This window comes from Terrapene carolina, unplaced genomic scaffold (genome assembly GCF_002925995.2).
Source record: "Terrapene carolina triunguis isolate 2854851 unplaced genomic scaffold, T_m_triunguis-2.0 Scaffold210, whole genome shotgun sequence".
Classification (NCBI taxonomy): domain Eukaryota; kingdom Metazoa; phylum Chordata; order Testudines; family Emydidae; genus Terrapene; species Terrapene triunguis.
Window position 1 is genome coordinate 27,029,062 of NW_020664561.1, and position 17,599 is coordinate 27,046,660.

The window sequence follows — 17,599 nt, forward strand, 5'->3', positions numbered from 1 at the left end:
TTTCTCTTTTTCAGAGCTCAGGAGAGTGGGAGATGCTAGTGACGCAGTGAATGGACACATGGCAACCCTTAGTGAAGAAAGTATCAAAGGGGTAGCCGTGTTAGTCTGGATCTGTAAAAGCAGCAAAGAGTCCTGTGGCATCTTATAGACTAACAGACATATTGGAGCATGAGCTTTCATGGGTGAATACCCACTTCTTCGGATGCATTTAGTAAACACTACATGCATCCGAAGAAGTGGGTATTCACCCATGAAAGCTCATGCTCCAATACGTCTGTTAGTCTATAAGGTGCCACAGGACTCTATGCTGCTTTTGGTGAAGAAAGAGCATGCAGGTACGCTTGCATTCCCCAGTGTATGTCCACATGTTGTACTAACCAGCCATTGATTGTGTCTTTTCAGGGTTTCCCTGATCTGGTGCCAATTTCATGTTAAAAAAGTTAGGATTCTATTTAAAAACTGTATTTCCCATTATACCGCAGTGTTTCTCTCAGTCAAACTGGCGTTTAGAGAGTCAGTTGGGAGTCAGAGCTCCTGTTGCTCTTGAGACTGCCCTGAACAGGTGTATTGGGAGACCAGACTGAATTGTGGCCACCCTCATCCTGCATGCAGCTAGTTTCATGAGAGACATGAACAAGGACTCTGACATGTTCATGCTGTCACAAAAGGGTGGGCCGGGGCATTCCAGAATTGCACTGGGAGAACCAACTGCATCAGTGCAGTTGTTAGGCCACTGCTTGGCATCTACACTAGCACTACTGTGTAGAGTGATACAGTGGCAGACAACATTGTTATTAGCCTTGTTGAAGGGGCCACCACAGGACAGATAATACAGGTTCTGGGAAGAAAAGGTGTGCATCATGCTGACCTGCCACCACCCAACAGCAAGAGCACTAAGTATTTCTATAGTCCTTCACCTTTAACCTGCTTTATAACCAAATTTCAACATCTACACGAGGAAGGTGAATATCCCTATTTAATGAAGACAGCATTTGTCTCAATAAGAGCATATCAAGCAAGTTTAACTTTGACAGCTTTTAAGTGTTTAGAATGTTAAGTTATATCAAGATATAGCAACTTCACCTCCAAGCCAACATTCCTCCTCTTTACACCTTTAAGCATTGTCATCCATATGTATGCAAGTACCACCTCTTAGGACACTCTCCCTAGCTCATATAGTCAGCAGATTATGAAACTACACATAGTTTGTGGAGGTGCTGGGGGTACGGTCAAGGGGGTACAGCAAGATAACACAATACAGCAGAAGACTATCAAATAAAGTGGACCATTTCAAGCAATTAACTGATAAAGTCAATGAAGGGAGGTACACATGAATTACACTACTGGGATTATGCTCCACTTCCTTCTTAGAACAGAACAAAAAGTCACATCAAATTGGCATACTAAGCCCTCAAACACTGCAATATTTTTATAGTAAATCACATACACCAGTTCATTTTGCAACAGCACACAGTTCCAGGACAGTGACAGTTTCAGAGCAGAGCTATGGAAGGTATAAAAAGTGGAACTTCTTGGAAGAACAGTACCAAACTTACAGAAGTGTGGAATGACAGTTTTTTAAAATTATTTTCTCATCTCACACAATTCTTGCATTCAGGAACAAATGAGACACTGTCAGGTCAAATCTGAACCAAATTTTAGGTTTTGCAAAATAAGCTTTGACGAAACCTAATACCATTAGAAAAGTTTCTAATGGAAAGTTCCCCCATCCAGTGCAAATATTTTCCACCAGAGTTTGCACTATACTAATGTATGAATGAAATCAGCCAGGCAACTGACTAGTCTATTTTCATTGTTCAAGCCAAGAAAAGTAAAAGAGCAAAACTTTTAAACAGTAAGAAGTGATATTTTTAAATTTCTTTCAGTTTTAAGGTACAGTGCCACTAGTAACATAGGTAAAGAAATAGGTTCCTGTTGAAATTATGTTTAACTTTGCTATTTCTCTCTAAAAAGAACAGTATTGAACATTCACATAAGGTTTCTATTGTTAACACAGTACTTAAAGTTTTATACAAAACAGTACATAGTCTTACCTGTAGCGAACATGAAAGGAATGATCTTCACGCATGCTTATCAAAACATTACTTTCCTCCATTGAATTGCATTATCAGTAGAGAAAAGTGTTCTGCAGGCAGGACAAGTACCTTAATACGGAGAATTGTTGTCAGCACATTATCCCAGTTAGTATATTAACAAGTTAGAGTTAATACATCCTAAGCTCCTGCTGAAATACTCTTCTTTATTAATAAGGAAAAGAAATCAGTGCTAAACACAGCTTAATTTTCCATAAACGTGTCCCAAGTTCTTGCGTCTGTGGCCCTTTCAGTTCCATTCAGCTGCATTTCTGCGAAGGGAACAAAAGATGCTTGCCTTGAAGTCTCATTTTCAAAGAACTCATAACCACCTTGGGCTGATGCAAAACGCAAAGCTATCCCTGCTGAGTGCTAAATCTTATCAATCATTTAAAGTGAGAGAAGCAAAGTGTTTCACTGTGACCATGGGAATTTTTGTATGCAGGCAGCTGAAAAAAAAAAAGGTTCAACAGAAAGCAGTACTCTGTGTTCAGCTAGATTTTGAATCAGCTATCATTATGTTGCTAGTCTTTTGTCCTGGGTACAATTCCAAGTGACAAGCTTAAAGGATAAATATGCATGAGTTTGGTTTTAATATAGCATCTTTCATGTTTATATGTAAATCATGTTAACATGCACTTGTGAATTACACGGCTATGCATTCCAGCAAGAGATTTTAGAGATGTCAATACATGACAGCAAAACTCAAGCACTCTATACAGTCACCAGAACACCAAGAGGAAATTCTGAAGCTCTAATTCAATCCACCTTTATTTAATTCATAGATTTAGTCTTGGACCCACATTTTCCACACAGCATCCTTCCATCTCTCCACATACACCTCTCCCCTCCAAATTTTTTCTTATTTCTGCTTCCAGCATCAACCACTTCCATAACTTATAATTCCAACATAATGCTCCCATTTGCCTCCAATAGTGCTTTTTCCCCTACCCAGTCCTGCCAAGACTTCCTCTCTGGCCAGCACTCCATAACCAATTTATCAGCCCTCTTCCAGTAAGACAGTTCTTTCACCCCTTCCATGCAGGTGTTACAACTGCCTCAGTCGCAATAAGTGGGTGTGAATTTTTTTTTTTTAATAATAATAATTCAAGGGAGGAACACATACATTTCAAAATTCAATTGAGTCTTCATGGATTGGGAAGGATTTATGTTACAATCTACATAATAGAAGTGCCAAACAAGCCCTGCCCCACTAATGCAACAATATGATTAAAGATTTTGAATGCACAGGAATGAGGGAGTTATAGCTTCCATGGAAGTGGTAACGGAACCTTTTCAACCTACACATTGTATACACACTATGCTTTTGTATAATGGCATAAAAATTAATATGATAAACAACGTTACAAACAATGCACAAGGGGTCAATTTATAGTTCCTGTGATTTCCCACAACTTTAAATTATCCAATTTTTACATTTATGTCTGAATCATAGCATTTTGTGTTCTGAAGCTCTGAAAAAGAGAGAAGTAAACTAGAAATCAGTGCATTTTTGAACATACATCAATGATCACATATTCAAATAAACAATTTTTTGTTCATAATGCAGTCCAAATGTATAAAGGAAAAACATGAGAACCCCTAGACACTCAAAGGATATGTCTGCACTGCACACGAAGCACAGGTCTACAGGACCGGGGCTTGTGGACTCTGTGTTTCCAAGCCCATGCTTGAGCATCTACACTGCATTATAAATCTTGGTTTACAATTACTGGACCCAGGTCTCAAACCTTCTGACGCGGGTTTGTGGCTTGACCTGCATCCATACTGCAAAATAACAGGGTTTGGACCAGAGTCTCAGCAGGACTTGGGCTCTGACCTCCCCCGCCCCCGGCAGGGTGCTAGGACCTGGGCCCTGAATGCTTGCTGACCCAAGTTAGACTGATTTGTGTGTGGATGGAAGGGGGGCTTGGGTTCAAACCTTGAGCCAGAGCCCAGGCTTAGTGTGCAGTGTAAATGTACCCTTATATACTCATATGGGTTTAGATTTTCTAAGATGATTTAGAGAATTTGGCATTTGTTGCAATGGGAGAAATTTCATTTTTGGGTGCGTCTACACAGAACAAAATAAAAAATAAAGTGGAAGCGAGTTTTAGAGCCTAGGTCAACTGACTCAGATTCATGGTGCAAGCTAAAAATAGCAGTGTAGACATTCAGTCTCAGGGTACGTCTACACTACCCGCCGGATTGGCAGGTAGTGATCCATCTATCGGGGATCGATTTATCGTGTCTAGTGTAGACGTGATAAATCGATCCCCGATCACTCTGCCATCGACTCCGGAACTCCACCACAGCGAGAGGCGGAAGCAGAGTCGACGGCGGAGCGGCGGTCATCGATCCCGCGCCGCGAGGACGCGAAGTAAGTGATTCTGTCAATCTAAGATACGTCGACTTCAGCTATACTATTCTTGCAACTGAAGTTGAGTATCTTAGATCGATCCCTCCCTCCCCAGTGTAGACCAAGCCTCAGAGTCCAGGCTCCAGCCTGAGCCTGAACATCACTGCTATTTTTAGTCCCACACTGCGAGCCCAAGTCAGTTGACCCAGACTCTGAGACTCGCTCATGGTGTGTGGTTCTTGGGGGGGTTGGGAGAGGAGGGATATTTTTTCTTTTGTGTAGGTGAACCCTTAGAGAACTGTATCTTGCTATTCAATATTAAAAATGTAACAGAAAAGTGGATATTGTGAGTATACAGTATGCCTTTTATATATATATATATATATATAATCTGTATTTTCAACTAAAACGTCTTCAGGCAGGACAATGACACCTGTCTATACCAAGGAATAGGTCCATAGTAAGGATGAAGTTTAAAAAGAAGTCACTTGAGTTTAACTCTTCCATGACTTTGAACAAAACTAAACTCACAAATGTGTGAAAGAGTGCCTTTACTGATGAAAGCCTTATTGGAAATTAAAATACAAAACAAAAAAAAGCCATACATACAAGTCAAACAAAGGTTTACCATATTTCCACCACACCAACCTTGCACATAAAGTCATATCTGGGATGGAATAAATGAATGAGGGTTTAGCTCAATGGATATTTTTTCATAAAGTTTTAAAGCACCTGAAAAATTAGGATTAGTAGGAATTTCTTCCTGAACAACATTATAAGGGAGCATTGCACAACTTTAAACTAGCATGTTTCCTAATTGAGCAGGGACGTAACATTGAAACAACGTTAAGTGGGACAACATTAAATGGGGAGTTACTGTAAAATATACTGACAAGTTTCTTTCTTAAATCTAGATGTTAGTATGGGCCCAGATTTTCAGACCTGTGCACACACAAAATTCCACAAAATATGGGCCATGGTGCAAAGAACACAGAGCAGAACTAGAAGAAGCTTGATTTTGGCTTTTGATTCAATTTCAAAATACTTTTAATAAGTTCACCTGAATTAATAAGTCACATCCCAATACATGAAGCAGATAATGGGCTCACTAAACCAAAGACATGGGGTAGTACATTTGAAGCAAAATTATCACATTGAGTAATATAAATATTTTTTATAGTAACTAGCGGAAAAATAATATCCACTATTCATTCTTGATTTCTGATATTCCATGACTGGGACTCAAACAGCTGTTCATAATGTGTTGGGAAAACACAGATTTTCTGAACCATTAATATAGAATGCCACATAGTGGTTAGACATGACAAGGTTATTTATGATGGTGATTTGTAGCTGTGTCGGTCCCAGGATATATGAGAGTGAGAGTGAGAGAGAGAGAGAAAGTGGGTGAGATAATATCTTTTGTTGGATCAACTTGTGTTGGTGAAAGGGACAAGCTTTTGAGATTCTCTGTGGAGCTCAAAAACTCATCTCTTTCAGCAACAGAAGCTAGTCTAATAAAAGATATTACCTCACCCACCTTGTCTCTGTCAAAGTTATGTACAGTTCTGCACAGCTTTATGGATTCTGGGTAAAAGAAAACACCACACTAATTTCTATAAATTTCTCTGCACCAGTTTAAGAGTTTCAAGTTTCCTCTCCTCAGCTGGTAGGTTGAGAAAGAATAAGAGAGGTTCTTTTACTAATGATCTGATCCTTTTGGGATTTAAATTGAGACAGTGTTGATTTGAAGTCTAATGATTATTTTTGTTTTGTTGTTTATAATAATCATCTTCCCTACCTCTTGGCTTAATTCCACATGCAGCAAATGTCTCCAGGATGAAAGCTATCTTGAGAACAAACAGGCTAACTGTGAAGAGACTCATTTTGTGGTAACTATTCTTCCAGCAAACAGGTAGGAAGCAGAACTCTCCAGAGACTAATGAATTATTATTTTCAGATTTGCTTGAAGGAAAGGGCAGGGGACAGAGGTTTACTAGACAACTACACAAGCCCTTCCCCTCCCACCTACCCCCCCCCCCCCCCCGCCAGATGTGCGAAAGCAGGTTCCACAGAGCTTCTAGCCACTGTGAACATGGAAGAGAAGCCCCAGCCCAATGGTGCACTGTGCTATCACTGGACCATCAGCCCAACCTACATGTAGACTATTGCTAGTGTAAATACTTTGTACACTGATCTTAATTTGCATGTTTTTTTCCCAGCATTTTTTTTTTTTACAATCACCCACAGCTTTAGATGGACACAATTTTAAAATAAGTAATATGTACTTTATGGAACACTGCAGACAATCAAAAACAGAAAGAAAAGACATACGCCTCAGCTAAGACTGACATCCTAAGATTCCCAAACACTTTGAATATGTTAACTTTGACTACCTATTCCTTGAACAAATCAGAGGTTTCATCAACCAGCGACTTCACAAGAAATTTTCATCAGTGTATGATTATAGGCTTGAAAAAAAAAAATTCGGAAAGGTCCACTGATGTATAAGAATCCCTGAACTCCTTTTCCCTCTGGGAATAGAAACAAAGCATCTTGACAGAATAAGACTAGGCAAGCACATTGTTATTAGCTATTCCTATACCTCAGGGGTAGGCAACCTATGGCACGTGTGCCAAAGGCGGCACGCGAGCTGATTTTTAGTGGCACTCACACTGCCCGGGGCTTGGTCACCAGTCCGGGGACTCTGCATTTTAATTTAATTTTAAATGAAGCTTCTTAAACATTTTAAAAACCTTATTTACTTTACATACAACAATAGTTTAGTTATATATTATAGACTTCTAGAAAGAGACCTTCTAAAAACGTTAAAATGTCTTACTGGCACGCGAAACCTTAAATTAGAGTGAATAAATGAAGACTCGGCACACCACTTCTGAAAGGTTGCCAACCCCTGCTATACCTCATTCTAGTTAGTTTTTTCTGAACCTGCAGATATCAAAATTAACAGCCAAAACCAGTTTACAAAGCTCACTATGAAGATGCATTACAGTTCTGAGTTCTTACCTCCTCACAACCTATCAGCTTCCAGGACTCTTCAGACCCTTGAAGTGCTTATATTTAGTTAGTAGTGTCTTCTCTGACAGCCCGCAGAACAGTGGAGATTCCCAATAGAAGGGAAAAGGTAGTAGCTGCACCGCAGATAAGCTCCCCTTTAAAAAAATACATTTAAAAATATCATTTTTAACAGAAAAATAATGAATAAACACAAATTTTTAATACATTAATTTGATTCTCAATCGACTCACTCCCATAGCTGCCTTCCCTTTTCATCTTACCTTTCATCCCTTGCTCCTTCCCCAATGGCTGAGCAGTGGGGAGCGAAGGAAGTCAGCTCCTTCCACTAATTAGTGGACTATCATAATTCATGGATATGACATCACACCCCATTAAGAAAGATTTTATTCTTGAATAGGTGTTCAAAGGCTATTACAAATACACCTCTACCTCGATAGAACGCTGTCCTCGGGAGCCAAAAAATCTTACCGTGTTATAGGTAAAACCGCGTTATATTGAACTTGCTTAGATCCACCGGAGTGCGCAGCACTGCCCTCCCAGAGCACTGCTTTACCGCGTTATATCCGAATTCGTGTTATATCAGGTCGCGTTATATCGAGGTAGCGGTGTAGCTTAAAACACACCATCAAAGATACAAAGTATAGGTGCCATTTCATTCAAGATATGGGAGCCAAAACCATTCCTTTTATAGCTTCCCCTATCCCACAAGAGGAAGAGTGGTCTAGGAGACTGAGGACAAGCACTGGAAACCAAGAACTAGCAAATTGTAATCCTGGCTGTACACCAAATCATTTAACCTCTGTATACCCGTTTTACCAAATTTGGATAATGCTTCCTTTTCTCCCTCCCTTACCTGTTAAGGATTCATGTTTGTACAGCACTTTGATGACAGAGAATGCTATGCAAGTGCCAAGTATTATTCTTAGTATTAGTCATACATGACCTACCCTCAACATTAATTAATATACTCCTGTCTACAAAACAAGATCAAATTATTTTATCCACCTCACAAACAAGCAATTCCCGATTCAGAAACCGCCTCTAGTCAGAAAGAAACTCACCAGTGTTCTTAAAGGACTACTTCCTTTTCACTTCTGTAAGACGTCTAAAACCAACACCCAAATAGGAAGGATAAAGTGTGCATATATACCAAAAAATTGTGGAGACAGTTACTGTCACAGGGGGGAATTGGGGAGGGGGGGGGGAGAAACCTTTCAGTTCATTTAATACTCCAAATTTAGAGCCAGAATCTGACTTTACTCACATTGAGTAATACCCTATTTCACAAGGTAGTCCCATTGCAATGGGAAAAGATTAGGAACAATGGGATCGCTTCTGGAGTAAAGTGGTATTCAGCTGGCACTGCAAAACAAGATGTGGGAAAGGAAGAGTTCAGGGACCTTGAAGAGAATCGTGCACTTAACGTACACTCGGAATGGAGCCTTAAATTTTGCCAAGTTTACATACGATTTTAAGTATGGTAACCTTATTATAAGCTTGATCCAATTCCCATTGACATTTACTGCAATGAGATGGATTGGGTCTTATCTGCAGTATTCTCTAATGTTAGATAGTTAACTGAAAATGCTTAGTTAAGGCATGTGGCAAGATTTACAGGCCACATAATGACTTGAAAACACAGAACTACATTCTCTGAAGACACAGTTTAGCCTGTATAACCTTTATTAATAACAATAATCTACATGGAAAGAACCCAGTCAAACTCTCAGATCCAAGACTGAATATACACAACTGGTAGTTCTAAGAGCCATCTTATTACTTGTTAATTAAGCATATTTAATATAGAAGTCGTTGTGAGGATCAAAGATGAACCTCACAATGTCTTTATTACAGAGTAACTTTTCAGAGCAGAACTGCTCTTTACATACAGTATTACGACAATCAATGTTTAGGTCAGAGTCAGCTAACTACTTTTGTAGCTCTTTATTATCCTATGAACAAGTTAGTGCAGAGAACTGGGCGTAGCCAAGAGGACAAGTAGTAACCACAAATACATTGATAAATGCAAAGTAATGCACATGGGAAAACATAATCCCAACTATACATATAAAATGATGGGGTCTAAATTAGCTGTTACCGCTCAAGAAAGATCTTGGAGTCATTGTGGATAGTTCTCTGAAAACATCCACTCAATGTGCAGTGGCAGTCAAAAAAGCTAATAGAATGGTGGGAATCATTAAGGGAGAGAAAATATAAAAATCCATGGTACGCCCACATCTTGAATACTGCGTGTAGATGTGGTTGCCCCATTTCAAAAAATATATATTGGAATTGGAAAAGGTTCAGAAAAGGGCAACAAAAATTATTAAAGGTATGGAACAGCTTTTGTATGAGGAGAGATTAATAAGACTGGGACTTTTCAGCTTGGAAAAGAGATGACTAAGGGGGGACATGATAGAGGTCTATAAAATCATGACAGGTGTGGAGAAAGTAAATAAAGAAGAGTTATTTACTCCTTCTCATAACACAAGAACTAGGGGTCGCCAAATGAAATTAATAGGCAGCAGGTTTAAAAACAAACAAAAGGAAGTATTTCTTCACACAACACACAGTCAACCTGTGGAACTCCTTGCCAGGGGATGTTGTGAAGATTAAGACTGTAACAGGGTTCAAAAAAGAACCAGTTAAGTTCATGGATGATAGATCCATCAATGGCTGTTAGTTAGGATGTGCAGGGATGGTGTCCCTAGCCTCTGTTTGCCAGAATGGGAATGGATGACAGCGGATGGATCACTTGATTACTTGTTCTGTTCGTTCCCTCTGAAGCACCTAGCACTGGCCACTGTCGGAAGACAGTATATTGGGCTAGATGGACTTTTGGTCTGACCCAGTATGGCTGTTCTTATATGCAAAGCATCTGTTTAAGTGCTTAAGTATGGCAATACCACACTACTGCAAAATAAGAAACGAATACAATGAGAAATGCCAGCAGTATAATACCATTTTAAATTCTTACAATAAGTCTAGTCAGCAAACTGAAACAGATTCAAAAACACAACAAGAATTACTTCTCGATCACCCATTGGTATTTTAGTGCGGGGGGGGGGGGAGGGAGAGGTGTTTGATTGTTTTTGATTAAGTAACAAAGCATGCATAACTGAGGATTTATTCCTTTTATTCATTTTTTTTTACATCAAACCACTGGGATTTTCTCATTTTTGGTTTGGCCAGACCAATCCGATCTATAAATATACTCCTGGGTTGAAAGCCAACACTCTGTAGATAGTATTCTTCATAAACCTCACACAAGTAGGGACTGCATTTGCAATTTTAAAGTTTGCTTCAGCACCATGCAAACTGAGCAACCCCCAAAGTAAGACAGGGCTTTTACTATGCTTTGACATCTGCTTTTACTACTCCTATTTTAAAGACTGCATTCAATATTTTAACAACAATTCAAATTATATCACTACTCCAACCAACCATTTGGTACGTTTTGTTACCAAGATCTAACCTCAAAGTTTGAATGTTATCCCAACAAACAAGAAAAGTAATCCTGTCCTCCAAGTGTCTCTGGACAGATTTCAAGCCTCTCTTATCCAACAGGGAAACTACTTAGTACCCTCAATTTGGGAAATGGAGCATGTTAAATGATGTCAAAGAACAGCAGATGGGGAGAGACCAGCATTAAACGTTGATTATTTCTGTGCCAAGATGGTCCAGGGTGGATCAGAAGTAACACTGCATATTACACAAAAAATAGGCAGATCAATACTCTGTACTTAGTTCAGCTCCTTCTTAAAGCATGGCATTTCTTCTTCAAAGGGGATCTAATAAATCTGCTTAGGCCCCAACTTTACTCTTTCATTTTTCCCTTTAAAAAGTGAGAGAACTCTACACTATTTGGGTCCTCTAGAAAAGAGGGGCAAAAGAGCATATATTTTTATTTCCATAAGTTGATCAACAGGTGCTTAGTGTTGTATTCCTCTTTAGTAGTGATACGTATATACAAACTAAGGCAAGATTGCACATTACATCTTCGTGAAGAGTTACATAGTTGAGCTACAGAAACATTCAATTCAAGGCAAAGAGAACTCATTACTGTACCAGCAAATGCCATTCTTAACCTTTAGGAATGAGAGTTTAGACACAACTTTGACAGATGCTGGATATCATGTACAGTTAGAATGACCCACAGCAGTTTATTGCCACCAACACTGACTGGCCTATCACCTATATCCATCATTCCCAAGTTAACAGCAGCATATTATGGTGGAGTGGGGAAAAAAAAAAGCTACACTGGAAAGGAGGTTAGTCTTTTCAAAACTGCGGACTGTCAGTTGAACAGGGTGAACTAGCGAGGACAGAATGAACATGTACTAAAGTAAGTGAAAGCATTCGGGAACTATTTGCTTTCCACAAGATAGTTAATGCTAATTTACGTAAAGGGAAAAAACAACATTTATTTAAACTGCCTTACCGTAAATAGAGAGTGGGGGGGGAAAAGTCTGACTGTTTCCTTGTGTACCCCGCCCCCCGCCCCATCAGTATCCATCTGTTCCTTTTCTTATACTTAGATTCTAAGCTCTTCTGGGCAGGGATTGTCTTTTTGTTCTGTGTTTGTACATACAACAGGTTCTTGGTCCATCACTGGGGCTCCTAGCCACTATGATTATGCAAATAATAAATAATACTTATTGGAGATATGTATTAAACAGTTCATTATGCAGTTGAATTATACCTTTGCATTCAATAACTGTGTACTCCAATGATGTTGGGGAAGCAGATGCAGATCTGTCACAAAGTGCCTAATTACTTTCCCTCATGGCCTCCTTGTAGAGCAAAGTGATAGGTTGGCCTGCATTCTGCCTTCATTCCCCCTTCCATCTGATATATCAGATTAATTCTAGTATTTATTACTGTATAAATACTGCTTGGTCACAATAGGATCATCTGTCCTCTCCGATAATAAATCCTTGCTTGCAAGATCACATGGAGAAACCCTGGAGCATTAGAACAAAACAAAAAAGCAGCATAAAACACTGTAGGTATTGAGAGGAGCAGAATGCAGTAAATAGAAGACAGCCAAAAAGGATTTTGAGAAACTTTTTGAAAATGTACATGGCTTTAAGTAGGTTCTTTTTCAGAACATAATACCAGTTGAAGGTTCATAAGCCATGCACATAAACTTCATCGTACGTATGCATCTACTTTTAAGGGTAGCACCCAAACTGTGAGAAAGAACCATATTCTCCAAACATGATCAGAGTTAAGTGTTGTTAACAGTAGCCTAGGCTGAGCTGCCAGAAGTGTTAAACAGCTTCCCATCAAAAAACATAAACCAATAGTTAAGGTAATATGCCATTGCTCATCCAGCTATAACACAAAGTTGATAGAGCAATGCTTTTGCAGCTGTATGAAGAGAAATGTAGATAAGTGTTGTAGGAGATCAAGTTGGGAGACCAAGTCTGTCTCAATCTTTCCAAGGTGGCAGAGGGACAGATCCGTTAGTTCAAATTCAGACACACACATCAAGTCACTTGATCAGCTACCAAACTCCTCAGAAGTACTCCAAAGTTGTTCTAAGAATATCAATATACTAACATAACACTGGAACATTAGAGCTGAAGGTGATCAAGTGAAGTATACCTCAGGATCCTCACATCATACTGAATAGCTGTAAAAGGTTACTTAATACTGTAAGTAGGCGCTGGTATTTTCTTTCCTCTGGCACTAGTGATAAAGCAAGACTAGATTTTGGTCCAAATAGAAGCAACAGAAGGGGAATTTTAGCCAGTTCTCACCCAGATATGCCAAAATAATTTTTCAAAGCTTGATCAGCTTAAGCAAGAGTAGGATATTTCGGTTAAGCAGAAACACAGCCTTTATTACGCAAAATATTGTCAGTATTCAGATTTTATATGTTGGAAATCTGGAGCCTTAGAACCCAGAAACTTAAAGCGTACTAACTTAGAACAAAAACAAGGAAATAAAACTATATTCTTCCACTAGTATTACTTACACGTTTATCAACTAAAAGGAAAAACTGGAAAACAAAAACAAAACAAAAAACAAACACTAGTTTGTAAGAGAGGGACACCATCAAGACAATCAGTTAAAAAAAAGAAATATTTTCAGATATTATGCCTGTTCCCAAGTTTTTGTGGGACTTTATCTTTTTAAAATATTTTCTTCCTGTTTATATAGGTCTTTCATAAATAGAATGACTATACAGAGACAATAGTACACACAAATGTAGAAGTAGTGTCAAATGCACAGAGAAAAAACAGGAAAAACACTTCAGAAACACTGTCTCTAATCTTTCATTTATAGGATTCCTGTGTGTTACTCATAAGAATAATAGGTAAATGATTTTTAAATTGACATTTCTTTCTGAAAGATAGTGTCCCTTAGCAGTGACATTGAACTTGAACTTTTAAAAAGAAATTAAAGCAAATTTTAAGTAATATAGCCTGAATTTTATTTTTCTTTAGAAGTTTTGTCAGGAATTTTTATGTTTACAATCATCTTTCCAGCAAAGAAAAAAATGACAAAGGTACCAGTCTGGCAAATATTTACACATGCTTAACTTTAAGAATACAAGTAGTCTGATTAAGAAGACTGATGCTACTCAGGTACTTAAAGATAAATATATGTGTGATTTTAGGATCAGGGCCTACAGGATTATATGGAGGAAAGAATGAAACTGGCTGAACCACAACTGCTGTCAAGTGCACAAAGTAAAATTGACTAAAAGGGAAAAATATTGTGATAGAGGGTCTAGAGTCTATCCATAATTTATATTTCATGGCAAAGGAAAATTGAAACAAAATGTTTAAGAAAAAGAACTGGATAAACTGGATGCAGCCAGACACAAGGATCTGTGGAAAGCTGTACTAGAGTTCAGTAACGAAGCATTTTAAAGGCAAGTAGTAATCATCTGAAGAGGGCTATCTTCTCCCCAGTAGGCCATTTCCTGAAGGGTGGGGGAGCAGCTGCATTCCCAAACTTCTACTGTGTGATACAGATCTGGAAAAAAAACTAGTTAAGAAAATGGGGTGTGCTGGATCAACAGGAAATAATAAGTAGGTTCAAGACTAACACTAGAGATCATTCTGGACACAGCAGCAAGAAGCTGTAACTCTGACTGGAGTGTGGGGAGGAGTGCATGAGATGAGACCTGCTTTTTAGGCATGTAGATTCTTTTCTTCTCTGTAACGAAGCTAAGAGAAGCCTGTTTGGGCATTTGCAAAGTTTTTACCTAACATATTTCATTCTTCTTAACCTGTTATTGTTCTTAACCTCTGAGGCTAGAACAAGAAGCAATGGGCTTAAATTGCAGCAAGGGCGGTTTAGGTTGGACATTAGGAAAAACTTCCTAACTGTCAGAGTGGTTAAGCACTGGAATAAATTGCCTCGGTAGGTTGTGGAATCTCCATCATTGGGGATTTTTAAGAGCAGGTTGGACAAACACCTGTCAGGGATGGTCTAGATAATACTTAGTCCTGCCTTGAGTGCAGGGAACTGGACTAGATGACCTCTCAAGGTCCCTTTCAGTGCTATGATTCTATGAACTATTTATTTGTATCTGATTCTCTATATTTAATATATCTTGTTTTATGGGTGTGTGTATCATGCAGTACCTCTGGAGAGAGTGAAAGCCTTCTCTTTAAGGAGAAATACAAAAAGTGTTTCCGGAACCTATAGGTAGTGATGTCCTCTCCCAGTGAGGTGTTCGGCAAAGGACTACCATGGAGATACATAGGAGGAGAAGCCTAAAGATCCAAGGAGACATGAGAAGGCCAAAATGTGCACAACATGTTTCCTTATCAACTTTTTTAATTAGGGTAATTTTATACTGTCCCTTTTGGATGTAAGAGTTGGCAGGTCCATCAGAATTCTGAAATGGTTGCATGGCTCTCCATGGCAACCCCAAGATACATGATCTATGCATCTTTGGGGGCTAGAAGCTAACAAACAAACAGTCAGGAGCTAGAAACCTCTAAGAATACGAGGGCTGCAACTTGAAGGTGGGAGTCCAAGTTTGGCTTTACATTGCCAAAGTGGTAAAGAAGAGTAAAGAAAAAACAAGGATTCCCAAGTACCTGTATCTCCTTTTTAAGAGGCGAGGGACTAGGTCAGAGACATCTGCTACAACCTGAACTAGTATAAGCTGCCATTTCTATTTATTAAAATGTTTATGGACTTTGCTCCTTATGTAGTTTTTAAATTTGTTTCATATAGTTCCCTTCTCTGTAGTTTTATGATGTATTTAATAACAATCTTGGTTGTTTCATTTCTCCCCTGATCTAATGACTATCTGTCATTCAAACAACCAGCAAGAGTAAGGACTGAAGATGCTTAATGTGATGTCATCATGTTATTGTCTCACACTGGAGAAATCAAGAAATTAATCCCTCAAAGATTATTTTTTAAAAAGGGTTGGTTTGGTGACAGCAAATGACTATTTTCCCTCCCAAGCAATGAAACTACAATAAGCCCTTGCTGTGTTTGTTTTGGGGTCTATAAGAAATTGATTGCTGCTATAGTTCTGTAAAACAGAATATAATATTAAACAACTGCACAAAACACTGAAAGCACTTTAAAAACAACTGCACTATGCTCTGGATTTGGGAATTAAACACTATCATTTTTTCACATTTATTGTAAGTCAGACACAGCCAACAAACAAGACATTTCATGGGTTAAATTATTCAAACAAGTGACACTGCATCATTTTAAAGCCCCAAATTGCTTTGCCTTGACACTTTATCTCTTTGCACTACAGAGAACTCCTCATCAGCCACTAGAGCAGTGTTTGATTCCATGTTGCGATTGGGAAAGGACTGATGCAAAACTGCAAGGTTGGTGCAGCGAGGTTAACTGCAATTATTTCTTTGGGAGCAACGACCCAGCATGCTTCTCTCAGCGAGGGAAGAAGCATCATCAGCTCGCTGGGCTTAGAGAAAACCCACAAGGGAACAGTAGCCCCCATGAGCACAACCCCCGGTACGAACATCAGTATATTGGGGGGCCATACATCACAAGAAACAATTCATCACCTTTCCCTGATCGACCCCCTCAGGTCAGCATCCCCCCTCCAGCCAGCCTCCACCCTCAATAATTGACCCCCCCACGGGTCAACCCCCACAGCTGCCCTCGCCTTCAGCGAGTTACCCTCAGTCACCCACCGCGCCTCCAGCCCCCCCAATATTGCTGCCTCCTCAGTCGATATAGTCCTACCCTCTACGCGACACCACCACATTGCCCCAGCAACGTCCCCGGCCTGCCCCCTCCCTCACCATACGGCCGCTCTGCCGAGTGCGGCCCCACTCTCCCGCCTGCCTCGGGCCGGACCTCACCTCAGCACCGGGGCCGCCTGCAGCCGCCGGCCTCCTTCTGGTCCGATCGCTCGCCTCGCAGCACCTCCCTCCCCCCAGCGGACTCCGCACCCCCCGCCCACTTCGCTGATGGACCAACTCTAGAGCGCCCGCCGCCGCAGCGCGAGAAGGGAGGGGAGAGCCCGACGCTGCCAACAAACGCTGCCCCGCCCCTCGCGCACCCCACACTTCGAACCCGCCAATAGCCGGCGCCCTGCTCGTTGCAGCTATTACACCAATATCGTCTCCCTCCCCCTGTGACAGGGAAACCCAACGGCTCTTCCCACCTCCGCCACTGGCACATTCTGCGCGTGCGTCGAGGGTTCCCTCACAGTTCTCTCTCACGCCCAGCGGAGCCCTGCATCATTCACGTTAGCCAATGGGAGGCTGGGGTTCGAGTGGGGCAGTGTGATCCTGTTCTAGGACGGGAGGTCACGTGGGGATCAGGGTCAGTGTGCGGTGGGGAGGGGAAGACGTCTCGGGTGGGGCAGCCAGGGATGGGTGCGGGAGCTAGGAGGCAAGCGGGAGGGGTTGGAGTCGGGAGCCTCCCTCAGTGGGGGAGGAAGGGCTGAGTGGAAGACCCCGTTCCTGAGTGGATTTGGGAGGAATGGTCCCGCTCCACGCTCTAGCCATGGGTGGGGTTAGGAGCTTGCCGGGGGGGGGTCATTTAGTCCCCATGTCTCTCCCTCTGGGGAGGGAGATATGCTGCACTGCTGTAGCCTTCAGTGTAGCAGCTACCTATGCTAACAGTAGGGTTACCATACGTC

At 40.5% G+C, this 17,599-nt stretch overlaps 1 long non-coding RNA gene across 1 annotated transcript; it reads right to left on the minus strand.

The window, feature by feature from the left end:
* Nucleotides 1-2,060: 2,060 nt before the first annotated feature.
* LOC113407199 lies at nt 2,061-16,882 on the minus strand. Its single transcript, XR_003369957.1, has 3 exons — nt 16,815-16,882; nt 7,480-7,625; nt 2,061-2,165 (listed from the first exon to the last, which is right to left on the minus strand). It is a non-coding gene; the product is annotated as an uncharacterized LOC113407199 (long non-coding RNA).
* Nucleotides 16,883-17,599: the final 717 nt, after the last annotated feature.